This window comes from Gopherus flavomarginatus, chromosome 4 (genome assembly GCF_025201925.1).
Source record: "Gopherus flavomarginatus isolate rGopFla2 chromosome 4, rGopFla2.mat.asm, whole genome shotgun sequence".
Classification (NCBI taxonomy): Eukaryota; Metazoa; Chordata; order Testudines; family Testudinidae; genus Gopherus; species Gopherus flavomarginatus.
Window position 1 is genome coordinate 82,253,891 of NC_066620.1, and position 15,186 is coordinate 82,269,076.

A 15,186-nucleotide genomic window follows, 5' to 3' on the forward strand; every position below is an offset into this window, starting at 1 on the left:
TCAGTCCAAGCCGAAGTGTCCATCTCCCACTGTAGCTACGGAAGGACCCCTGCTGCTTTGATAAGCTGTATATTTGAAATCTTTTTTATACCCAAGTGGACCTGTTTAGGCAATTTTAATGAGTAACTTCACAACAACTTGATTTAGGTAGCTTTATCTATGTGAACATTGCAGTGTGCTGTAAAAAGATCCCCTATATTTTCCACTGGTCCTGGTCATGAAGTTCACGTTTCCCCCGAGGCGAAAGACAGACAGAAAGAAAGACAGTCGCAGACAAAAGTATGAGGAGCCGGGTTGGGCTTACAAAGATCAGCTCTGGTATGGCAGCTCCTACGTTAAAAAAATACACACTGTTAAGCACTATTCTTGTTGTTTGCCCTAAAACAAACACAAAGAAATTAGATGACTCGGGAGCAAAATGGTGCCTGAGGATTTCAACATTGTACAAAGCATATTTCTCTAACCTTTCCCCCTTTCACTATCCTTACATGTGATTCTTGTCATGACAAAACATAGTGTTCCCTACTGGCTTTCCTGCAGGAATGGTAAATGGATATGAGGCAAATGAGATGGGGTAAGCGAAAGTAATTTTGATCAATGCATTTTTACTTAGGTGATGGGGATGGGGTGGTATCATTGTGTTTGATCCATGTCGCTGCAGTGTGACCTTCTTTCAGAAGAATGATCATTTGATATAACTGAGATTTGGCTAAATGGGGTTTGAGTGGATATTAGGTAAGTGAACGATGAGATTTCATTTTGGAGCATCTTGCTATCCCTTGGAGTATTGTTGACTCTTTCCCATTCCCTACCCCCGGGCTATTACCTGGTGGTTAGCAGCAAAGAATCCTGTGGCACCTTATAGACTAACAGACGTTTTGGAGCATGAGCTTTCGTGGGTGAATACCCACTTCCTCAGATGCATGTGCATGTATTCACCCACGAAAGCTCATGCTCCAAAACGTCTGTTAGTCTATAAGGTGCCACAGGATTCTTTGCTGCTTTTACAGATCCAGACTAACACGGCTACCCTCTGATACCTGGTGGTTAGTGTCTCTTGTTAATCTTTATAACTGGCTAATCCTTTTGCATTATGTGACTGATCCAGCCCAATAACATTGTTAAAAGCCTATGGAGTAGGTAAATATAAACAAGATAGCGTAAAAGCTGGTGGCCAGCAGGATTAAACAGGATCCACTAGCTGCAGCAGCATAGTCAGGTTCATCAGATAACGACAGAGGTGCTCAACTGCCTTCCTAGTTCTAGTCTCAAGTTTTTTTTTATTTGTTTGTTTCCATTAATTTTCTCAGCAATTAAAACTACACACCCATGCCACCCCATTGAGCCCACATTTCCCTGTTGAGAAGTTGCCCTCGGCTCTGATACTGATTATCTATGTGACTTGGTTAAGTCACGGAAGGTATAAAGAACAGGAGTACTTGTGGCACCTTAGAGACTAACAAATTTATTTCAGTCACTGAAGGTATGTCACTGTTGCAGCTGGGAGGTGTGCTTCCCACTGTGGGTAGACACACTTGCATTAGCTCTGCTCAGGCTAGTGTGTAAAAAATAGCAGTGTGGATGTTTCAGCACAGGTAACAGTTTGGGCGAGTCGCTGAGCTTGGACCCAGAAGGCTGAGTGGGCCTGGACACAGGTGCTTGGCCGGAGTTGCCACCTATGTTGCAACATTCACACTGCAGAGCTGGTGCTAGTCTGTCTACCCCCACTGGGAATCATACCTCCTAGGTGCAGTGTAGTCAGATCCCATGAGTCCACACTTTCAGAAGTGCCTGCTAATTTTGGGTGCCTCTGTTTTTAGGTGGGCAGCTTGAGTTAACTAGGGGCACAGTTTTCAGAGGCCCTGAACTCACAACTCTATTTGAAGTCTATGGGAACTGCAGGTGGTCAGCAGCTCTGAGAAGCTACTTCTTGTCAGGCACTCAAAATTGGTGAACACTTTGAAAATTTGGGCCTTAATTTCCCGGTGCCCCAGTTTCCTTCCATCTGGTATAATGTATTTACCCACTTCTCAAGGGTGCTAGGAGGTTCATTCATTAATGTTTGAAGTGCTTTAAAGTCCTCATATGGAAAGCAATATAGAAGTGCAAAGTGTTACTCTATTTAAATACTATTATTATTTGACAATACGCAAGCTCACAAAAGACTCTCTGACCTCCAGTATGAATTCCTTATACACTATATTAAACTGCCAGTAAGAGGATTCATTAAACAACCCTCCTCTGACTTGCTTGATTGACATGTATGGATTTTAATGTCTCTCAAAAAAACATCAATGAAATAAATGCTTAAATGTCAGTTCCATTCAGATGCTTGTGTCTTGGAGAATATCTCACATACTTACAGTAATTAGGGGCTGTTCTTGTTCCTTGAGTGCATCCTGTGCACCTTTGCAGTTTGGTAGTCCCTTGTCACCGACCCCTGCTTGTTCCTCTGATTGATATGAAGTTTCAGAAGGGTGCTTGTGTGTGTGTTTGCAAGGGAGGGGATGAAGGAGGAGAGGAAAGCAAGAAGGAAAGCACTCTAACTTATGATCTTATTAGTTTAGTCATTAAAATGTATTCAGTCATTCATTAAAGCTTATTCATAAAATTCATTATTAATTAAAAGCACTTTGGAAAAAGAAAAAGGTTGAATGACAGCACTCATTATTTACACTAGCAATTTCATCATGGAATTAGATTCCAGGGCCTGATTCTCCTCTTGTTTGCAATAGTTTAACTCCATGATTTCACGGCATTAGTCCTGATTCACTCCAGTGTAAGTGAGCTTAGAATCCAGCCCATGCTGTTTCTTTCAGAGGATGCCTGGGGCAATTTAATCACAATTGTATTGCTTGTTAGGCTTTGGGTTGTTTTACAAAAAAACGAGGATGTTTATGACAAATGAATCTTCTCACAAGATATTGCCTTATTGTCATTCTATTGAGATAGTGAGTAGAAGATTGACATGATGAGTGTCCCATCAATAATTAGTAGTTAATTTTAGAGTAGGTTTCTTTTTCATTATCCAGATAAATGTTAACCAAACATAGTTTAGATTTGGGTCCTGACATAAAGAGGCTAAGAAAAAAAATACTCCAAAGCTTTTATTTTGTTAGTTTGATATACAGCATATAATATCACAGTAGTCAGCAGTGGAAAAGAACTATTAAATAATTAAGTTCATACCTTTGCAAAGACAGGTATATAACTAATAATCATTCTTCTTCATAAGTTCTCCTTCCTAACTCTGCTTTTTAGGTGAATTTCACCCGACAGTGCCCACACAAGGCTATATGGATGACTTCCAACTTAGCATAAGGTTTAAGTGGTGCATAGAGGCTTCTGCAAACTCTTTGCATGGGGGTGAATTTCATCCTTTGAAAATTCCAGACAGAATTTCTAAACTCATTTTCATCAGTCACTCACCCTAGAAATTCTACATATTATTTTACAGCGTTGATTCTCATTACTGAGGCAAAGACTATTCTTTCCTCTATCATGAATAGCAACTTAGGGGATCTGGGATGGGGGAAAGAAAGTAGCTGTTTCAAAGCATGGCATGTCCTTCCTCTGATCCTATGGAATCCCACTTGTGGGTGTTCCCCAGGTGTGGTGCTTTGTAGATGGGGTGGGGGTTGGCCAGACCAAAGGTTGGTGGGACACCTGCTCTCTTTGACCTTGCTCCCTCTCATTCCATGTGTTAATTAATGTGGAAGGGGTCAGTATTAATATATGCCATTTCCCATGCCACCCATCACGAGGGCTTGTAGAAGTGGGGAAAGTATTGCTCCTGCAGGAATAGGATCTCGGCAGCTGGGCAGTAGTGTGGAGGACCAGGGCTTTTGTACATTGAGTTCTGGCCTTTGGTGGATCCCTCCGTTTTCTTCTTTGTCCCATTTTGGGGCCTTGAACACCGCTTGTAATGCAGAGGGACAATGCAACCCCACGGAAATGTCACGGTAGAAATGCCACAAGTCCAAACTCAGGGGGCCAGATTCTCTGCTGGTATAAATTGGAGTAGCTCCATTACAGTCAATAGATTTATACCAGCTGATGATCTGGCCCATGGAATTTCTAGTTTCTTAGGTTCCATAGAGAGGAAGGCTTGATCTGAATTTCTAAGGCAAGCATGTCAAGTAGAATACAGGCTTTCGAGTGGTTTGGGATCTCTTCAAAGAGTTCAGTTAACAGGAGAATCATCAGTCGCATGTTGGTCATTTCCCCCATCCATGCAGCTTTAAGTTGTTTTAAATCCGGTTCAAGACCAACAACATTCAATACATCATCACTTCCCTATTTTGTTTCAAGATGCTGCCACAACCAGTGTTCTCTCTTTTCTCTTTCTTACTTACTTTTGCATTTATGCCTTCACATTTTCCTTTAGTTGGAAAAAATTGAGAATACAAATTTTTTTTTTAATTTTTAGATGTCTGCCAAGTGATTGTAACTGTGCGTACATAAAGACACGCTGTTAGGTGACCAGCAGGCCAAAATGTTCCAGAGAAGATAATGATAGATCTCAACTTCTGTATGAGAAAGGAGTCCCCAACTGGAAACATATGTTCAGTAGTTGGTATAATGGGGGAGGGCTGCTGTGGGACTTTCTGATCCCTGAGGATATTTGTAAACTATATGTACACACAATCTCTAGTGTCAAGGTTGCTCTGGTGTCAAAGTGTACTATTGTTGAGTGCATAGTGGTTACTTTGTTTGTCTATGCAATCATATCACTACCAGTATTTCACTCATTATTTTACCAAGTGCTTTGGGGCTACCTTGAGTGTAATAGGCCAGTGGGGATGACTCTTCTGTGACCATTAAAAAGGTGATTGCACCTCATCCTGCATTCCCTGTTCACCTAAAATGCGCATGGATGTCAGTGGGAATTTTGGGCACAGGATCAAAACACATCAGACCAATCAGGTAGTTTAGGCCAGTGGTTTTCAATCTTTCCAGGCTACTGTACCCCTTTCAGGAGTCTGATTTGTCCTGTGTACCCCCAAATTACATGTCACTTAAAAACTACTTGCTTACAAAATCAGACATAAAAATTCAAAAGCACACGATTATTGAAAAAATGCTTATTTCTCATTTTTACTATATAATTAAAAAGAAAATCAATTGGAATATAAATATTGTATTTACATTTCAGGGTATAGTATATACTGCAGTATAAATAAGTCATTGTCTATATGAAATTTTAGTTTGTACTGACTTCTCTAGTGTTTTATGTAGCCTGTTGTAAAACTAGGAAAATAGCTGGATGAGTTGATGTACCCCCTGGAAGACCTCTGTGAACTCCCAGAGGAGAACCACTGGGTTAGGTCCCAAAATAGGTTTTGCATGTAAATGGTTTTACAAAATTACTTACTTTTAATGGGAGTTGGGTGCCTAACTCCTCTTTGAATATCTCCCCCAAGGAGTGCGCTCAACTCCTCTGTGGCAACTGCTCAGCAGCTCCCCTACTGGCCAGCTACTGAATCACAAGGGAGGAAGGAGAAAGTAGTTCTGGCTGTTCCATTGATTGTTTCTGGGCTGGAGCCCCAGAAGAATGGGATGGGAGCATGACTAGCGCTGCTTGAGATTAGGGCTGTACCTAGCTCACACCATAGCATACCCAGGGCAGCTGGTGGAGAATTGAAGAGAGGAGAAGCTGAGAACCACCGATGGTCCCTGATTCCCTGTCTCAGTCCCATGGATTGTGTGCCCACTGGATATAGCTGACATGCTGCACACTCCAACCTCTCTCCTTCCTCAGCCTCGATGTCCCCTGTGGCAGTGCTCCAGAGAGGGAGGTGTAAGAGCCCGAGAGGCTCAAAGGAAGCAGAACAGGGCAGAGGATGTGCCCCACAGTATTGATTGTGATCCTTTGGCCTTTCTGAAATAAAGAAATGTACCTGCTGTCTCATTACTGGATACCTTTTCCCTTCCTCCCATGAGCCAGAGGGGGAGGATATAGCCCATGGAGGACACCAGGTTACCCAGTTCAACTGTCTGCCAGTAGAAGGCATAATCCCTAGTGTATAGGAAAAGGAAGTAATGCCGGGAAGTCAGAGTATTGGGTTCAGCGGATAGCCAGGTATGGAGAGTCGAAAAGGGACCCTGACGGCTCTGGTCAGCACCACTGACTGAGCTGTTAAAAGTCCAGTCAGTGGTGCAGCGGGGCTAAGGCAGGCTCCCTACATGCAATGGCTCCGCACGGCTCCTGGAAGTAACGGCATGTCCCCCCTCTTGCTCCTGGGGCAGCCAGGGTGCTCCGCACGCTGTCCTTCTGCAAAAGCCAGTTCCGCAGCTCCTATTGGCCAGGAACCACGGCCAATGGGAGCTGCAAGGGCAGTGCCTGTGGACTGGGCAGCTCGCAGAGCCACCTGGCCACTGCTCCACATAGGAGCCAGAAGGGGGACATGCTGCTGCTTTCAGGAGCTGCCTGAGGTAGGTGCCACCCAGAACCTGCACCAATTACCTCTTCTCACACCCCAATCCTCTGCCCCAACCCTGATCCTCCTCCTGCCCTCTGAATCCCTCAGTCCCAGCCCAGAACACCCGCCTACACACCAAACCCCTCGTCTCCAGTCCCACCTTAGAGTCTGCATCCCCTCTGGAGCCCTCATCCCCCCAATCGCCTGCCCCAGTCCAGAGCCCCATCCTGTACCTGAACCCTTCATTTCTGATTCCACCCCAGAGCCCACACTCCCATATAGATCCCTTACCCCTCCCCGCACCCCAAACCCCTGTCCCAGCCTGGAGCCCCCTCCCACATTCCACCCCCCCTCAGCCCCAGCCTGGAGCCCCCTCCTGCATCCCAAACCCCTCATCCCTGGCCCCATCTCAGACCCCATACCCCTAGCCAGATCCCTCACCGCCTCCTGCATCGCAACCCACTGCCTCAGCCCAGAGCCCCATCCCGCGTCCTGAACGCCTTATTTCTGGCCCCACCCTGGAGCCTGAACCCCCAGCTGGAGCCCTCACCTCCTCCCACACCTCAACCTCCTGAGCCAGCCCAGTAAAAATGAGTAAGTGAGTGAGGGTGGGGAGAGCGAGCGATAGAAGGAGGGGGGATGGAGTGAGTGGGGGCAGGGCCTCAGAGGTGGGTCAAGGCAGGTGCGGCGCAAGAGTGTTCAGTTTTGTGCAGGTAGAAAGTTGGCAACCCTAAACTGCATATGCATGGCAGGCCTCAGGAGCATGGTATGGATAGACCCCAATGAGACCACAGACAAAAGTACTGAACTCTGGCCAATGAGGTCTGCAGGCCAGGGCTTCATTGCCTCTGGGAGAGGGTAGATGGAATTACCTAGCTATGGCACAAGGCCTGAAGAACCATAGGAGGTACAGTTATTATAGCATCATGCAGAACTGCCTGTAGGAATTGGGTGCGGAACTGGTGGGTTGTTGATCTTTGTGTAACTGTGAAAGTAATTGTGCCTAGGTTATTGCAAGTTTATTTTCTGTCCTCTTTGAGTAAAATAATCTTGTTACTTGTTGGAAATATATGAGTGTGTACAGGAACCCACTAAGGCCTGGAATCTGTAGAGCCTGGTGCTTGCAGAGCCTGTCTGACTGGTGTACCACAAATTCACAATAGCAACCTGCAGTGGAGTTGGATGCTATATTTTGGTCCTTTGGCTGAATATGTTGGACCCCTCTGAAATGCAGCATGGTTGTCCTCTTGATTGTTTCATTTCTGTTTTGACTTGCCATATGCAAGGCTTTAAAAGTAAAAACTGTATGTGAAGGATAAACCTGATAAAATGAAATGTCAACCTCTATGACCGTAAATCACTTGAGTTCAAAGCTGATGTACCCCTGAATTCTGGGTTCTCATTGATTCTCCTGAAAAAGAAGTTACTTGACCCAGAGAATGCTGCAGCTTCTTGTCACTGCAACAATCATTATGGTATAAATATGGAATGTTCCTTCTATCTCCATCAAGTCCAGGCAATTGAGCAAAGCAACATGTTGGGGCATGCTTGGAAGGTGCAGCTGCTTATCCACTTGTTCTGGCAATAAATCCAAATAACTGCAAAAAATTCTCATTTCAGTACCTTGGCTGGTCAAACTAATCTTTATTGCAAAGACTCTCTGATTGGGGCTTTGGAGAAAAACTTCCTACATTTTAGTTTTAAAAATATAGGGTGAATTTGACATTTCATTCAAAATGGCTTATGCATTATTTCACTTTACTTTTTGAAAACCTTAACAAAATTAAAGACTAGGAAATTCTGATCCCATTTATGTTTAAAATATACTATGTGCTGCAAGTAATAAGACACTGGAACATATTTCTTAAGGGCTATTATCCATAACAGAAACAAAAGTCTGAACATAACCTCTCATGATGGTTTTCATATGCCATCTGCAGGAGTTTTCTTGTAATTGCAGTAGTAGGTTGAGCCCCATTTTCATGCACTTGTTTGTTTCCTTTAATCTCTTTCCCCTTAACCCTCCACTTCTTAAATATATTTTTTGACTCTCTAGTTTGGAGTTATAAATGAAAGGAGCAGTGAGTAATGTAGAACTAGTCCTACTCCTTGTGGAAGGTGCCCTAGCTAATCTGCATTTTGCATGACTGTAATACCGAGGTTTCGCTTTTGTGGGAAATATTTAAGCCATGCTTAGGGGCATGTAAAAATGTCACCTTATTAATCACCAGATCTGCTCATATAGGTATTTTTAGTCTGATTCTTTTACTGACAAAAATAAGTTTTTACTAATTTGTATTTTTTGTTAGCTCTGTAGACCCAACACAGCTATTTGAAAGTGAGTTGGATTCTGGCTTGCATTGCATATCAACAGAACTATTAACTAAAATCCAGCTGCGGTATCTTCATTATTAATGGTGAGCCACAAGCCAGAAAGAACATGACTTGGTTTTCAGTTGGTTTCAAATTTAAAAGCGAAACTGTCAGATCCCCAAGGAGAAATGTTTATTAAGCACATATCAACCATTCAAGGGTGACTTTAATGGGAGAGTTAGGTCAATGCTGAGTGCTTTTGAAAATACCACTTCACATGTTTGTTTGTTTTTTTAAACAAAAGGCCATCTGTATTGTAAGAATATATGTGTGATGGTTTCAAATGCCTTGATCTTAGATGCCTGTAAAGTCACAGGGCTACCACTGTGCGTTGGAGTAATCTTGTCATTCTTATTAACATGTATCATAACCTAGTCCCAGATTTGGACCTTAGCGTCCAAAATATGGGGGTTAGCATGAAAACCTCCAAGCTTAGTTACCAGCTTGGACCTGGTAAAGCTGCCACCACCCAAAAAATTAGAGTGTTTTGGGGCACTCTGGTCCCCCCAAAAACCTTCCCTGGGGACCCCAAGACCCAAATTCCTTGAGTCTCACAACAAAGGGGAATAAACCATTTCCCTTCCCTTCTCCCTTCCAGGTGTTCCCTCCCTAGGTTCCTGGAGAGAGACACAGAAGCAAGCTCCGTGAATCTAAACTTTATGTAAAAAGAAAGAAAAATACATAAAAAATGGTCTCTCTGTATTAAGGTGACAAATACAGGGTCAATTGCTTAAAAGAAATATGAATAAACAGCCTTATTCAAAAAGAATACAATTCAAAGCACTCCAGCAACTATACACATGTAACTACAAAAAAACAAACCTATCTTTTTGTACTTACAACTGGGAAACAGAAGATTAGAAAGCAGGAAATAGAGAAATCCTTCCCATAGCCGAGAGGGAGATAGGCACAAGACCACGAACAAAGGACTCACACACAAACTTCCCTCCACCCAGATTTGAAAAAGTCTTGTTTCCTGATTGGTCCTCTGGTCAGGTGTTTCAGATTACTTCTTTCCAGGTGAAAGAGACTTTAACCCTTAGCTATCTGTTTATGACAACATGTCTTTATTATTTTTAAATGGATAGTACCCATGCTGTACAAGACACAGTACACTGGTTCCTGCCAATGTAAGGGGGGCTCAATCCGGCGCCCTAGGCTTCAAATGAAATTATTTAGGTACTTTTGAGCCCCAGCTAAGGAGCATCCAAGTACAAGCAGGTAACTAATGCATATTTCCCCTTGGGAGGGCCCTTTGCTGACAGAGAGAGAAGCACAGAACTGGGGCTGGTATTTAGGGGTTAGCCCATGTGCAGACTGTTTAAATAATTAAATAAATAAATAGGTGTTTTAGGCTTGCTTTGTTTTAAATGGGATATGTGGGGTGTTTCTTTTTCAATATTTGGAATTGCCAGGGTCTAGAAAGATGACTTTCCACTTATACCAGCTAAAATAAATCTATAAGGAGTAACTCTTTGGCAAAAGTATTGGCCCCAGGCAGCTGCTGAGGATCTCAGACCAATGGGGAGCTGGGTTTTCTGCCTCAGAGAGTGTGTTCCAGACCTAAGGAAGAGCATGGAAAAGGCACAGAGATAAGTGTGGGAGAGAGATTGAAAAAGGGGAGGTGTTCAGGTATGAGGTGCTAGGAAGGTAAAGGAGTGAGGAGCAAAGTAATAAATGTTGGAAATAAAAATATACACTGTCTTTCTTTAGCAAACCATCTGGAGTTAACTACATAGGAACAGCAACTGGGAGTGAAGAGACTGCTAGACAGCCCATTGGGTATGTAAGAGCCACTGAGAATACAGCATGAGTGTATCTACTCATTCTCTGTTGTCTCCTCATCTCTGTCTCCAATCATTTTTTCAGACTTCATAAGCTGGGCTCCAAAGGGGCTAAACAGGGCTAAGTAACCTTCATACAATCCAGTACAATGTGTGGGGTAGCCACTATTTCTCTGAGTGTCCTACTTGCTCTCCAGAGCATAGTGCCAGTGGCTTGCTCTTGAAGATGCACAGCAAATGGGCATGTCTCACAATGGGCCCAAAATGACTAAGTGTGAAAAGAGGAAAACTTTGTTAAAACTTCTTGCTACTAAACTCATTGCAGGTATCTGATCTGTCAGGGAAGAGACGGATTAAACACAGAACTAAGGTGGGCGATGGGAAGAAACAAAACAGCGGAGGCCAAGATATTTGAAGGTGTTTAGTGATTTTGGTTGTTTCCACTTTTTGGGTGCCCAGTCTGTGGCACCTTAAAGGGGCCTGGTTTTCAGAGAGTTTTGAGCACTCACCCTCTGAAAAAATGGTCCTTTTAAGATGTCTCCAATTAAGCATACAAAAATCAAGGTACCCCAAATCCCTGTTAGTTATGTTGTCTTTCAAGTTGTGTCTATTTTTTTTAACCAAACAAAATAGTCTGATGGCTAAAGCACAGAACTGGGAATCAGTATGACCTTGTCTGACCCATATGACCTTGGGAAAATCACTTAATTTCTCTGGACTCAATTTCTCCATCTATAAAATGGGTAATGCCTGCCTCAAAAGTGTGCTCTGAACTTAATACATTCATGTTTAAAAATTGCATTGAAATAGCTTGAATGGAAGGTGATATGAAAATGCAAAGCATTATTTTATTTTTAAAATAGAAGAGGGTTGAGAAATAGGGGGTGGGGCAGAGGGGAAACATGGTGTTAATATTGTTGAAATAAATCCTGTGAAACAGTACAGGGAAAGGTCTGAAGGTGTATCTTGGACGCTGAGTTTAAAAATAAAAAATCAAATGTCTTCCTTTGTAATTAGATGGTATAAGTGAGGTGAGAGTTTCTAAAAGGGAGCTGATCTGGGGGCTTTTCTTTGATCCATGAATGATTAAAGTAAATTACAAAAAATGAAGAGATTGTAACCTCCAAGAAAGCCTTTTACAGCATCAAACAAGGGCCCTCCTCTGATGCTGAAGATGTTCTACACTCAATTAAGGGAACCCTAAGTGATATTGGAATGAGTCAGGAGTTTTCAAAGTAACTGGCAAGCCTCAACTCAGAAGGAGCTGCTGTGAATATGAGCAGACTGAGAGGATTAGCTATACTCATTAAAGAGAACGTACTGCATTAAGCTCTATTTTCTAAACACTAGAGCTTCCCGTGGCTGATGTTCTCAAGGGTACTGTTGTCAACCAAATTGATGAGATGCTGTCTTTATTCTGAAACATCTCACACTAAAATAAACTAAGAGGGAACTCTTTGAAGTCTATAGTTTGATGTACAAGCCAAAAAGTGACAATGAGATGTTGGCACAGAGGGCCCAATTCAGTGTTACTCTGTGCCTTGTGTAGCCATTTACACAGTTCAAGGTGAATATAAATACTACCAGATAAGAGTGGTAACATTTTGTACAGAATAACATCTTTTTGTGGACACATAGCTCATGGATCACGGAGCAACTTGCTTCCAGTACTCATACTATCAGACAAGAGTGCAAACAAATCAGGAAGAGGAAGAAAGAGAGCCATTTATGTCAGAAATATCATCAGATGGAATGGTATCCAAAGGAGAGTGGAAGTTTTACCACTTCATTATGACTGCAAAAGATGGAAGGTGGTAGTTGACAAACTTCAGATTGGAGGTATCATTTGAAGAAGAACATTTTATACCCAGCTTGCACTCACTTTGGACTGGAACAAATGACTATACAAGGTGCACAGCAATGAATTGAATTGAATGGATGAGCTCACAGTGCCTAAACTTCGGTCTAAGTTCATAATCATGGGACAAACATAGTGTCAATTAGTTGTCTCCATCAGTCTTCCAAGTCAAAAATAACTTTATCATAGGTAGCATGTTATCTCTGCTTTTCTGAAGAGAAGACCTGTGCTTAGTAGATGATCGAAAAACTATTCAACTGTATTTTATTTTCTTAATCCAAGAAACTTCAAAGTTCTTCAAATTTTGCCTACTTCTTAAAAGAAAAACTACATATTATGTTCTCAGATAGACAATACCAAGGAGTCAAAATGAAGTGGAAACCTCCAAAAGGGCTTGATTCAACTCCCATTGAAGACAATGGGAATTGGACTGGCCCCATAGTAAGGCAGTGAAGTAGTGGTCTGTTTTTTAAACAGAATAACTTTATTATAGTCCATGGGCCAAATCCCCAATCTTTACTCAAACTATGCTCCCATTAATGTCACTGTAATTGGGATTGCAGTTGGCACTGTAAAATGCTCTGAAATAATATAGTGCTTTCTTCACTATGAACAGTTACTATCCAATTCATTGACAGTAGATTCCCTTGTACTCTATATCCCTGATTCAGCAAGCCACATAAGCATGTGCTTAAATCTAAGCACGTGTTTAAATGATTTGATGCATGGGGACCTATATGAAGAAGGCTGATTTTATGGAGAAGGTGAGTGATGGAATTCAGAGTTGTGTTCTCCATTATCATATTTCTGCCTAATTCAGATAAGCTTTTCAGTGCTGAAAGCTAAAGAAATCTGGACTATGCACATCTTAACATCATCATGCTAGTGAACCAATGGTGACATCCATTTAAGCTTCACCACAATAACTTGGCTCTAACTCTAAGTGCATGTAAATATTTAAAAGTGAATGCTGTTGCCTATGTAGTTTTAAGTGGAAATTCCTACAAAGAAGGTGATCCAGGTTAATAAATGGGAAAGCAGACTGTTACTGGTGAACATAATAGTTCTACTACATACTGTTTGGTAAATGCTCTTCAGCCACATGAAAGGGATAAAACATGATTTGTGGAGCTTTCTGTAGTCTCCACTCAAGTAGGTTAGCAAAATAAAGATAGATGGTGAAGGATTAAGTCTAATTCTTCATCCTAACATAGCCATCGCAGACCACTGTACTTCACTCACTCTAACTAGAGCTTTACCAGCTTAATTCCCCACTACAGCTGACAGTGACATACCACCTACTATAGCTTTGCTACTTTTCATTCATTGGGAATGCTCAAGTCAGACACAACACTATTTCCCAACCACCCATTTAGATTCTCAGCTGCAGAATGAAAGATTTTGACTGCATTAGAGCAGTTGGACTTTGGATTTGCTTTAAACACAAAGGGACAAATTTTCCACTCAGTTACACGAGTGCAAGTGAGAACAGATTTTGCAAACTCTGAAGGATGTTAAAATTCTTGGTCTAAGTGAATAAGTAGATTAATTTTGATTTTAAACTGATGTAGGAGCAGAAAGTTTATTACCTGGATTGCCTTCAGGTTTTGAGGACTTTTAATTGAATAAACCAGCAAAAGAAACCTGCCTGTTCAGATTAACAGTGCATATTGTGTAGGCTGTTTTATTGTTGGAAATTGCAGCAATATTACACTTATTTTTAAAAAAAGACTTGGTCTTCACTCTATACATATTTACTGATATTTACGTAAAGTGTTGTCAAGGGGAATACTAAATACCACAAAGCAGTGCCCCTTTGATATCTTGAACAACCTTTTTTACATATTATATTATCATCAACTTCCTAGAATATCCTAACAGGTTCTTCTCTTGAATGTAGCTACCTCTGCGGTGCTCCCAGCCTTGCTCACCAAAGAAGCATTAGCCTTGAGCCTGTGATTCAAATGTGGATGTCTCAGTAATGCTTCATTGCAAGGTGATAACTAGGACATTGTATTTTGGCTTTTTTTTTTTTGGAGGGGGGGGGGCTTTTTATTTTGCATTTTGTAATTTGCCAAGTATATTCTGTTCTGTGTAGCTACTTATATTATGCTCATCACTGTAGTATCTGAGTGCCTTCCAACAGTGCACTAAACAATGTGACTACACATCTGTCACGTTTTTTTTAATATCCTTTCCCCAGGGGAGAAGTGTGTGCGGGGCAGTGGCGGCTCCAGGCACCAGCTCTCCAAGCGCATGCCTGGGGCAGCAAGCTGCGGGGGGCACCCTGTCGATCCCTGTGAGGGCGGCAGTCAGGCAGCCTTCAGCGGGGACCCAAAGCCATGGGACTGGTGGACCTCCCGCAGGCAAGCCGCCGAAGCTGCAGGACCAGTGGACCTCCTGCAGGCAAGCTGCCGAAGGCTGCCTGACTGCCATGCTTGGGGCAGCAAAAAAGCTAGAGCCGTCCCTGGTGCGGGGGAATATTTTGTTTTGGAATTTTAAAAAATTAATAATGTGTAGATACATGTGTGGAATGTTGCTATAAGTTTATGTTAGAGAAGGCAATGTCAAGGAAATGTGCTTTACACTTAGAGCAGAAGGGGATGATGAGATTTGTGATGGTCTTTAGTTCCTGTGGGAATTCATTGGCCCAGCCTCTGAGAAGGTTCTGTCTCCCACACAGATGAGTTTATCCTTATAGAAAGCGACATTGTGCCAGAGGAACAAAGTTGTTGATCATGGTCCTCAA